The sequence below is a fragment of the Ahaetulla prasina genome, chromosome 2 (genome assembly GCF_028640845.1).
Source record: "Ahaetulla prasina isolate Xishuangbanna chromosome 2, ASM2864084v1, whole genome shotgun sequence".
Lineage (NCBI taxonomy): Eukaryota > Metazoa > Chordata > Lepidosauria > Squamata > Colubridae > Ahaetulla > Ahaetulla prasina.
This window is the reverse complement of record NC_080540.1, coordinates 284,586,524-284,596,971: the sequence shown is the minus strand read 5'-3', so window position 1 is coordinate 284,596,971 and position 10,448 is coordinate 284,586,524. Positions and strand designations below refer to the sequence as shown.

The 10,448-nt window shown below is 42.4% G+C and overlaps 1 protein-coding gene across 1 annotated transcript in view; it reads left to right on the top strand.

The window, feature by feature from the left end:
- Positions 1 to 9,822: 9,822 nt before the first annotated feature.
- WDR7 (WD repeat domain 7) overlaps positions 9,823 to 10,448 on the top strand; it is a 261,730-nt gene continuing 261,104 nt past the window's right edge. The window contains exon 1 of the mRNA XM_058168102.1: positions 9,823 to 9,998. The gene's annotated coding sequence lies outside the window, so the exon portion shown is untranslated. The remainder of the gene's footprint in view (positions 9,999 to 10,448) is intronic.

The window sequence follows — 10,448 nt, the reverse complement described above, 5'->3', positions numbered from 1 at the left end:
CCTTTTCTGTGACCACTAGGGGTTGTGAACCCAATGAAATGGGGTCAGTTGTAGGAGGCTTGACTGTTGTTGGTGTGTCTGAGATGGGGGTTGTGGAGATAGGTGGCTGTAGTTTCCTTTCAAACCTGCAGTAAAACTCATTCAGGTCATCTGCCAATTGTTGATTATCTTCAGCCTGGGAAGGAGGTTTGCCATAGCCGGTGATATTTTTGGAGATAGGGAAGCTTTAGAAAATGTGTATGTCTTTGTGTATCCGACAATTTTTTGCTGTAAACATTTGGATTACTGTAGGGTTTTTTTATATAGAGAGAGTGGTTTAAACCTTTGTTGTATGCTATTTTGAAAATGTGCTTTTACTAGGATACCTTCAAAACTGGGTACATTTGCCAGGGAAAATTAAATAGCACCAGCAAAGGTACTATATGTTGTTTTAGGTTATTCATTACTTGATAGTTATTCATTACTTGATACTTTGATTCGTTCTTAGGCCATATCAACACTCAAAATGTAAAATACAGAACCATTAAAGAAATACTGTAATAATTATGGCATTCATTACTTGAATCTCAGCTTCAGTGAAATAGTGGTAATTTAATTAAATGTGTATGGCTGTCCGGCTTGAAACCATGATAGCAACAGTTAAAATGATTAGAGCATAATCAATGCATCCATGCTAAAACAAACAACCCCCCCCCAAAAAAAAACACCACCCTATCTTTGTCTCAAAGGTAACTGGACTTTCTGGTTTTTCTTTGAAGACCTTTAGCTTCTCATCCAAGAAGCTTCTTCAGCTCTGACCGGATGGTGAGGAATGGAAAGATTTATACTCCTTGCAGAGTATAAATGACCAGCTATCTGCAAAGAGTATAAATCCTTCCATTCCTCACCATCCAGTAGGAGCTGAAGAAGCTTCTTGGATGAAAAGCAAAACCTCTTCAAAGAAAAATCAGAAAATCCTGTTGCCTCTTGGGAAAAAAAGCACCTTTGGGACAACCATGACTTGGATGACTGAGAATCTCCATAGACAGTAGACACATATCTTTCTCTCCATCTCTTTTGCACCCTAAACCAGTGGTGGGATTCAAGTACTTTAACAACCGGTTCTCTGCCCTAATGATTTCTTCCAACAACCAGTTTGCCAAGCTGCTCAGACACTTAACAACCAGTTCTCCCGAAGTGGTGCGAACAGGCTGAATCCCACCACTGCCCTAAACCCTCCTTGGTGGAAGCAGAGAATCGGCTTGATATCAGCAAGCATTAAGTTGCCAGCATCCAAATTACACCCCCAGGAATTCCTCCCTGATGCGCTCTGTTATGTATTAACAGTTGTGCCTTTAAATATTTGAGCGGGAAATCAGCACGTTGCTGATTGGACGAAGCCTCCAGCAGAACTGTATAAAAGGAGAGGTTTTTCCCCCAGCCTGTTGCTGGGTGCTATAGGTAAGACTTCTAGTCTAGTCCGATTACCTCTCTGAAAAGCTTCTCTTAAAAAATTTTTGTCTCTTATCAGAAGAGGAGCATATGCACCAAGACATATTCCTTGTGTGTCCAATCACACTTGGCCAATAAAATTCTATTCTATTCATTAAGTGTTGTAAGTGTTGTAAGTGTTGTAAGTGTTGTAAGTGTTGTAAGTGTTGTAAGTGTTGTACTTTGCTGAAGGTATCTTTTCTTTTATGTACACTGAGAGCATATGCACCAAGACATATTCCTTGTGTGTCCAATCACACTTGGCCAATAAAATTCTATTCTATTCATTAAGTGTTGTAAGTGTTGTAAGTGTTGTACTTTGCTGAAGGTATCTTTTCTTTTATGTACACTGAGAGCATATGCACCAAGACATATTCCTTGTGTGTCCAATCACACTTGGCCAATAAAATTCTATTCTATTCATTAAGTGTTGTAAGTGTTGTAAGTGTTGTAAGTGTTGTACTTTGCTGAAGGTATCTTTTCTTTTATGTACACTGAGAGCATATGCACCAAGACAAATTCCTTGTGTGTCCAATCACACTTGGCCAATAAAATTCTATTCTATTCATTAAGTGTTGTACTTTGCTGAAGGTATCTTTTCTTTTATGTACACTGAGAGCATATGCACCAAGACAAATTCCTTGTGTGTCCAATCACACTTGGCCAATAAAAATAAAAATTCTATTCTATTCATTAAGTGTTGTAAGTGTTGTACTTTGCTGAAGGTATCTTTTCTTTTATGTACACTGAGAGCATATGCACCAAGACAAATTCCTTGTGTGTCCAATCACACTTGGCCAATAAAATTCTATTCTATTCATTAAGTGTTGTAAGTGTTGTAAGTGTTGTAAGTGTTGTAAGTGTTGTACTTTGCTGAAGGTATCTTTTCTTTTATGTACACTGAGAGCATATGCACCAAGACATATTCCTTGTGTGTCCAATCACACTTGGCCAATAAAATTCTATTCTATTCATTAAGTGTTGTACTTTGCTGAAGGTATCTTTTCTTTTATGTACACTGAGAGCATATGCACCAAGACAAATTCCTTGTGTGTCCAATCACACTTGGCCAATAAAATTCTATTCTATTCATTAAGTGTTGTACTTTGCTGAAGGTATCTTTTCTTTTATGTACACTGAGAGCATATGCACCAAGACATATTCCTTGTGTGTCCAATCACACTTGGCCAATAAAATTCTATTCTATTCATTAAGTGTTGTAAGTGTTGTAAGTGTTGTACTTTGCTGAAGGTATCTTTTCTTTTATGTACACTGAGAGCATATGCACCAAGACAAATTCCTTGTGTGTCCAATCACACTTGGCCAATAAAATTCTATTCTATTCATTAAGTGTTGTACTTTGCTGAAGGTATCTTTTCTTTTATGTACACTGAGAGCATATGCACCAAGACATATTCCTTGTGTGTCCAATCACACTTGGCCAATAAAATTCTATTCTATTCATTAAGTGTTGTACTTTGCTGAAGGTATCTTTTCTTTTATGTACACTGAGAGCATATGCACCAAGACATATTCCTTGTGTGTCCAATCACACTTGGCCAATAAAATTCTATTCTATTCATTAAGTGTTGTACTTTGCTGAAGGTATCTTTTCTTTTATGTACACTGAGAGCATATGCACCAAGACAAATTCCTTGTGTGTCCAATCACACTTGGCCAATAAAAATAAAATGAAATTGCAGTGTTTTTCACCCCTTCGGTTTCTCCAAAGAAATCTGCTGTATTTTTTCACTTTTTGGTTCCTGTCTCTAAATAGGCATATGATGGAAGTCAATCAGAGCCCCTGGATGGGCTTTTGGAAGTGAAATGGCAAATTCTCTACGAAGAGCTTTGGTCTCCTCTTGCCACATTATTATTTAGCTCTGCCTAATGGAATTCCTATGCCCTGCATAGAAATCAGGACCAGTCAAAACAACCCAGGCCTGGGCCACTATGACAGCTCACACCAATCTAGGGCTTTTCTTGCAGCTGTTTTTCCAACACAGCCCCACATTCAGTAGTCTTTGGTTCCTCTATCAATATTCTCTTAGTGGGGGGAAAAGGAGATTTACTTTTCCTGAGGCTGTCAGAGCACTCCTTCTGGTCTCTCTCCTGGAATCTCTTCTGCCAAGTTGCCTACTTGCTTTGGTAGTTACCAATTCATAACTGGCTGCTGGCTGTTGTCTGGCTAGCTGACCTGACTTTATCTCCTTGTCCTCATACTCCCCAAAATTTTGGGAGAATGTTCTTTGCATCTGCTAAAAAGTTGATGTCACCTGAAGCCTAGTCTGCTGAGAATGGGGAGTACCAACTATTATTACCTCCTACGCTTTCCCTTTTACTCAAAGCTCCAAAGATGGAGCAAACAATAAGCATTTCTATCTCTAGAAAGCAAAACAGAAAAGGACAGGATGTCGTTCTTGGTCAGGAGAAAAGCTTAAGCCAATGTGTCTCAACCCTGACAATTTGAAGATGTAGCTGGCTGGAGAATTCTGGGAACTGAAGTCCATGTATATTCGAGGTGCTAAGTTTTAGAAACACAAGGCTTAAGCCTTGCTTTCCAAGGAGAAGTTGCAGGGGGATAGGTTATCCATCTTACCCATTTTCATTTTACATTCTTTCAAACTTTTGCACATCTGATAATACTGAGCTAATCTTCACCCCCACACTGGTCTTGGTTTGGATGCTAATCAATTTAAGAAGAGACTGGACAGCTACTTGTCTCAAATTATATAGGGTCTCCTGCTGGGGAGATGGGGATGTGGGGGGTTGGACAATAAAGAAAACTTTAGTGTCACTTTGAATGTAGACTAATTAGCATACATTAAAAATGAAATTTCGTTGCATACAGCTCACCACCTCCAATATACACTACATAAACATGACAAGATAAATAAATAAAGTACAAAATTATGTATACACCCGCATATATTACCTGACATAGAGAAACAACATTCCTGGCTAGGTGGATCAGTGGCCAAGATGCTGAACTTGTCGATCAGAAAGGTCGCCGGTTCAAATCCCTAGCACAGGTCTACTGCCTGAGCAGGGGGTTGGACTAGATGACCTCCAAGGTCCCTTCCAACTCTGTTACAGTTGTTGTTATTGTTTTTAACACAGAAGAGCTCCAAGGTCCCTTCCAACTCTATTTTGATTCTGATTCGATTTCACTTTAATCTATTCACACTAGAAGTCACACATTTCGGGGCGAACGGTCCCCCCAAAAATGATACCCCGGCTCTTCATCGATGTTTCCTGGCTACCCAGAGAGGAAAGGGGGATTCCACAACCCATAAGACACCGCCTCAACACACACACACCCAACCCCACTCCCCCCACCCAGAAAAAGCCGCCTCCTTCTACTGCGACCCGCGACGCTTGCAAGGCCGTTCGTGTGAACCCTCTGACGCGCGTCTGCTCCCAACGGGGAGGAAACCCCACGCGGGGACCCGAAAGGGCGGCGAAAATGGGAGCTCCTTCACTCACCCTCTCATGGTGAACTTGGCCACCGCCAGCCGGCAGCCGGCGGCGCTCAGTTCGCTCTGGAAGTCGGCGTCGTTAGCGATCACCTTCACCCCGACCATCCCGGCAGCGACTCACGGGGCGTCGGGGGGGCTAAACGGCAGGAAAGCGCCGGTATCTGCACAGTCACGGCGGGAAGGGGGAGGAGGAGGAAGACGCCCGCCCAGCATGCACCACAGCATCTTTTGCGCAGGCGCGCGTAGCTCAGCCCTTTTTCCCGCTCCTTCCTTAATTAACCTTTCCCTGAGCGAGTCATTCAGGCTCGAGGGATAGAGTGGTGAAGGGGCGGGGGGGGAGAGAGAGGAAAGGTTGGGCAGAGCCAACTTCCGGTAAGCGTGAAGGGAAAAAAAAAAAAAGAACGGAGGCGATTGGTCGCAGAGAGGCGCCGGTCTAAGCGTGGCGCTTCTCTCTATGGTGAGCCGCTGTAAGAAGTGGGGAAGTTGGAGAGCGGAAGGCCTCCTCGTTTTCAGGCGGAAATCGACTTCAGCAAGGGCTGGAGGCTTTTTAGGTTCTGGAAAGGAGCAAAGGTTGCCATCTTGGTTGTGGGCATGAGATTTATGAATTAGAAATACAGGTCGTTTGGTGAGATTAGGTAGCAGTCTTTCTCAACCGTGGCAGTTTTAAGACGCCTGGACTTCAATTCCCAGAATTCCCCAGCCAGCCAGATGATCCAAACTTTTTAAAGTTGCTAAAGTTGAGAAACACACTTTTTTTTAGAATAGAATAGAATAGAATAGAATTTTTATTGGCCAAGTGTGATGGGACACACAAGGAATTTGTCTTGGTGCATATGCTCTCAGTGTACATAAAAGAAAAGATACGTTCATCAAGGTACAACATTTACAACACAATTGATGGTCAATATATCAATATAAATCATAAGGATTGCCAGCAACAAGTTATAGTCATACAGTCATAAGTGGAAAGAGATTGGTGATGGGAACGATGAGAAGATTAATAGTAGTGCAGATTCAGTAAATAGTCTGACAGTGTTGAGGAATTATTTGTTTAGCAGAGTGATGGCCTTCGGGGAAAAACTGTTCTTGTGTCTAGTTGTTCTGGTGTGCAGTGCTCTATAGCGTCGTTTTGAGGGTAGGAGTTGAAACAGTTTATGTCCAGGATGTGAGGGATCTGCAAATATTTTCACGGCCCTCTTCTTGATTCGTGCAGTATACAGGTCCTCAATGGAAGGCAGGTTGGTAGCAATTATTTTTTCTGCAGTTCTAATTATCCTCTGAAGTCTGTGTTTTTCTTGTTGGGTTGCAGAACCGAACCAGACAGTTATAGAGGTGCAAATGACAGACTCAATAATTCCTCTGTAGAACTGGATCAGCAGCTCCTTGGGCAGTTTGAGCTTACTGAGTTGGCGCAGAAAGAACATTCTTTGTTGTCCTTTTTTAATGAGGTTTTGATGTTAGCTGTCCATTTTAGATCTTGCGATATGATAGAACCTAGAAATTTGAAGGTTTCTACTGTTGATACTGTGTTGTCAAGTATTGTGAGAGGTGGAAGTATGGAAGGGTTTCTCCTAAAGTCTACCACCATTTCTACGGTTTTGAGTGTGTTCAGTTCCAGATTGTTTTGGTTGCACCACAAGGCTAGTCGTTCGTCCTCTCGTCTATATGCGGATTCGTCATTGTCTCGAATGAGACCAATCACTGTTGTGTCATCTGCGAACTTCAGTAGCTTAACAGATGGATCATTGGAGATGCAGTCATTGGTATACAGAGAGAAGTGGGGAGAGCACACAGCCCTGAGGGCCCCCTGTGCTAATTGTACAGGTATTTGATGTGATCTTGCTTAGCTTCACCTGCTGCTTCCTGTTTGTTAGGAAGCTTGTGATCCACTTACAAGTCTGTTCCGGTACCTGTAGCTGGTTTAGCTTAGTTAGAAGAATGTCTGGAATGATGGTATTGAATGCTGAACTAAAGTCTACAAAAAGGACCCTTGCATAGGTCTTTGGAGACTCAAGATGTTGTAGGATGTAGTGCAGAGCCATATTAACAGCATCATCTGTTGATCTATTTGCTCGGTATGCAAATTGCAAGGGGTCTAACAGCGGATCCATGATGGTTTTCAAGTAGGAAAGCACTAGCCTTTCAAAGGTTTTCATGACTACAGATGTTAAAGCAACTGGTCTGTAGTCATTCAGTTCCTTGATGGTGGGCTTCTTCGGCACTGGGATGATGGTAGAGCGTTTGAAGCAAGAAGGAACATAACACATCTCTAGTGATTTATTGAAAATATGGGTGAAGATGGGGGCCAATTGGTCAGCACAGACTTTTAAGCAAGAAGGAGTTATCTTGTCTGGGCCTGGAGCTTTTCCTGGCTTTTGTCTGTGAAATAGGTCCTGCACTTCCTTTTCTGTGATCACTAGGGGTTGTGAACCCAATGAAATGGGGTCAGTTGTAGGAGGCTTGACTGTTGTTGGTGTGTCTGAGATGGGGGTTGTGGAGATAGGTGGCTGTAGTTTCCTTTCAAACCTGCAGTAAAACTCATTCAGGTCATCTGCCAGTTGTTGATTACCTTCAGCCTGGGAAGGAGGTTTGCCATAGCCGGTGATATTTTGGAGATAGGGAAGCTTTAGAAAATGTGTATGTCTTTGTGTATCCGACAATTTTTGCTGTAAACATTTGGATTACTGTAGGGTTTTTTATAGAGAGTGGTTTAAACCTTTGTTGTATGCTATTTTGAAAATGTGCTTTTACTAGGATACCTTCAAAACTGGGTACATTTGCCAGGGAAAATTAAATAGCACCAGCAAAGGTACTATATGTTGTTTTAGGTTATTCATTACTTGATAGTTATTCATTACTTGATACTTTGATTCGTTCTTAGGCCATATCAACACTCAAAATGTAAAATACAGAACCATTAAAGAAATACTGTAATAATTATGGCATTCATTACTTGAATCTCAGCTTCAGTGAAATAGTGGTAATTTAATTAAATGTGTATGGCTGTCCGGCTTGAAACCATGATAGCAACAGTTAAAATGATTAGAGCATAATCAATGCATCCATGCTAAAACAAACAACCCCCCCCCAAAAAAAACACCACCCTATCTTTGTCTCAAAGGTAACTGGACTTTCTGGTTTTTCTTTGAAGACCTTTCGCTTCTCATCCAAGAAGCTTCTTCAGCTCTGACCGGATGGTGAGGAATGGAAAGATTTATACTCCTTGCAGAGTATAAATGACCAGCTATCTGCAAAGAGTATAAATCCTTCCATTCCTCACCATCCAGTAGGAGCTGAAGAAGCTTCTTGGATGAAAAGCAAAACCTCTTCAAAGAAAAATCAGAAAATCCTGTTGCCTCTTGGAAAAAAAAGCACCTTTGGGACAACCATGACTTGGATGACTGAGAATCTCCATAGACAGTAGACACATATCTTTCTCTCCATCTCTTTTGCACCCTAAACCAGTGGTGGGATTCAAGTACTTTAACAACCGGTTCTCTGCCCTAATGATTTCTTCCAACAACCAGTTTGCCAAGCTGCTCAGACACTTAACAACCAGTTCTCCCGAAGTGGTGCGAACAGGCTGAATCCCACCACTGCCCTAAACCCTCCTTGGTGGAAGCAGAGAATCGGCTTGATATCAGCAAGCATTAAGTTGCCAGCATCCAAATTACACCCCCAGGAATTCCTCCCTGATGCGCTCCCTTACATGCCTACATCTCCTGCCCCCTTAACATTTCGCTATAGCACTGATAATGCTACCTAGTTGGGTAATGAAATATCTGCAAAAAAAAAAAAAAAACCCCAGGAAAAAAACCAAGCTCAGAGAACACCAAGGACCCTTCACGTCAACCCTGAGCTACAACTATTCTCCTTTATTGGTGTATTCATAATCATGTTTATACTTTTATCTGTAAGTGTTAAATTTGTATCCTATGATTATCTATAACTGTCTGGTTCGGTTCTGCAACCCAACAAGAAAAACACAGACTTCAGAGGATAATTAGAACTGCAGAAAAAACAATTGCTACCAACCTGCCTTCCATTGAGGACCTGTATACTGCACGAATCAAGAAGAGGGCCGTGAAAATATTTGCAGATCCCTCGCATCCTGGACATAAACTGTTTCAACTCCTACCCTCAAAACGACGCTATAGAGCACTGCACACCAGAACAACTAGACACAAGAACAGTTTTTTCCCGAAGGCCATCACTCTGCTAAACAAATAATTCCATCAACACTGTCAGACTATTTACTGAATCTGCACTACTATTAATCGTTTCATAGTTCCCATCACTGATCTCTTTCCACTTATGACTGTATGACTATAACTTGTTGCTGGCAATCATTATGATTTATATTGATATATTGATCATCAATTGTGTTGTAAATGTTGTACCTTGATGAAGGTATCTTTTCTTTTATGTACACTGAGAGCATATGCACCAAGACAAATTCCTTGTGTGTCCAATCACACTTGGCCAATAAAATTCTATTCTATTCATTAAGTGTTGTAAGTGTTGTACTTTGCTGAAGGTATCTTTTCTTTTATGTACACTGAGAGCGTGTGCACCAAGACATATTCCTTGTGTGTCCAATCACACTTGGCCAATAAAAAAATAAAAATTCTATTCTAATGTTATAGATGCTTGACAAAAATAAAATTAAAAAAAAAACCATTTCACTCTACTTTCTTCTTCAACCAGCGCCCGCTTTCCCATTCCCCGCGGGAGGCGGGGCATCGAAGCGACGATGCGTCATCACGGAACCCCCCCCACCTTCCTCCCCGCCTCTCCGTCTCCATGGCGACCAGCCTCTCGCGGCCAGAGGCGGCTGCCGGAAAGCACACCGCGAGTGGGAGGGGGGCGCTCTTTTGCGACACTTGCGGCAGCCGTCTCTGGCCGCTGCCAGTCCGTCAGCTGATATCCAGCGGCTGCGTTGAGCCCCGGCTGAGGGGCGAGCAGGAAGCGGAGCCATCGAGGGCGGTCGCGGGGGCTGCTGAGAAGGCGCCCTTCTTCCAGCAGGAGGAGACGCGGGGAGGAGAGCAGGTAGTAGTCCGTCGGGGGCAGCGCGACGCCTGTTTAAGGCTGAGTTAAGGTAGAAAATTCTGAGTTAAAGTAGAAAATTCGGGTAGAAAATGACGGTCGGGCTCCCTCTCTGCCTTATGGTTTCCTTCTCCCCCCCTCCATCTTTTCCTTTCCGTTTCTGACAGCTGGATCCAGTGGCTTCCTCTTCTCCTGCACACACACACACACACACACACCCCATTTGACTCTCCCGCACCCCACATATCCAAAGGGGGAATTCGAGTGTGTGTGTGTGGCTTTACAACCTGGAGGGATTTATAAGCACCCGCTTCAATTCCCCCCTCCCTCTTTTAGAATAGAATATATTTTTTTATTCTCCCCATCTTTCTCCTTTCTCAAGTGTCGTTTTGTGCTTGATGCTGTTGTTTTTTTCTTTAAATACAGTTATTTTCAGGGTGAGTTCATGGAAGT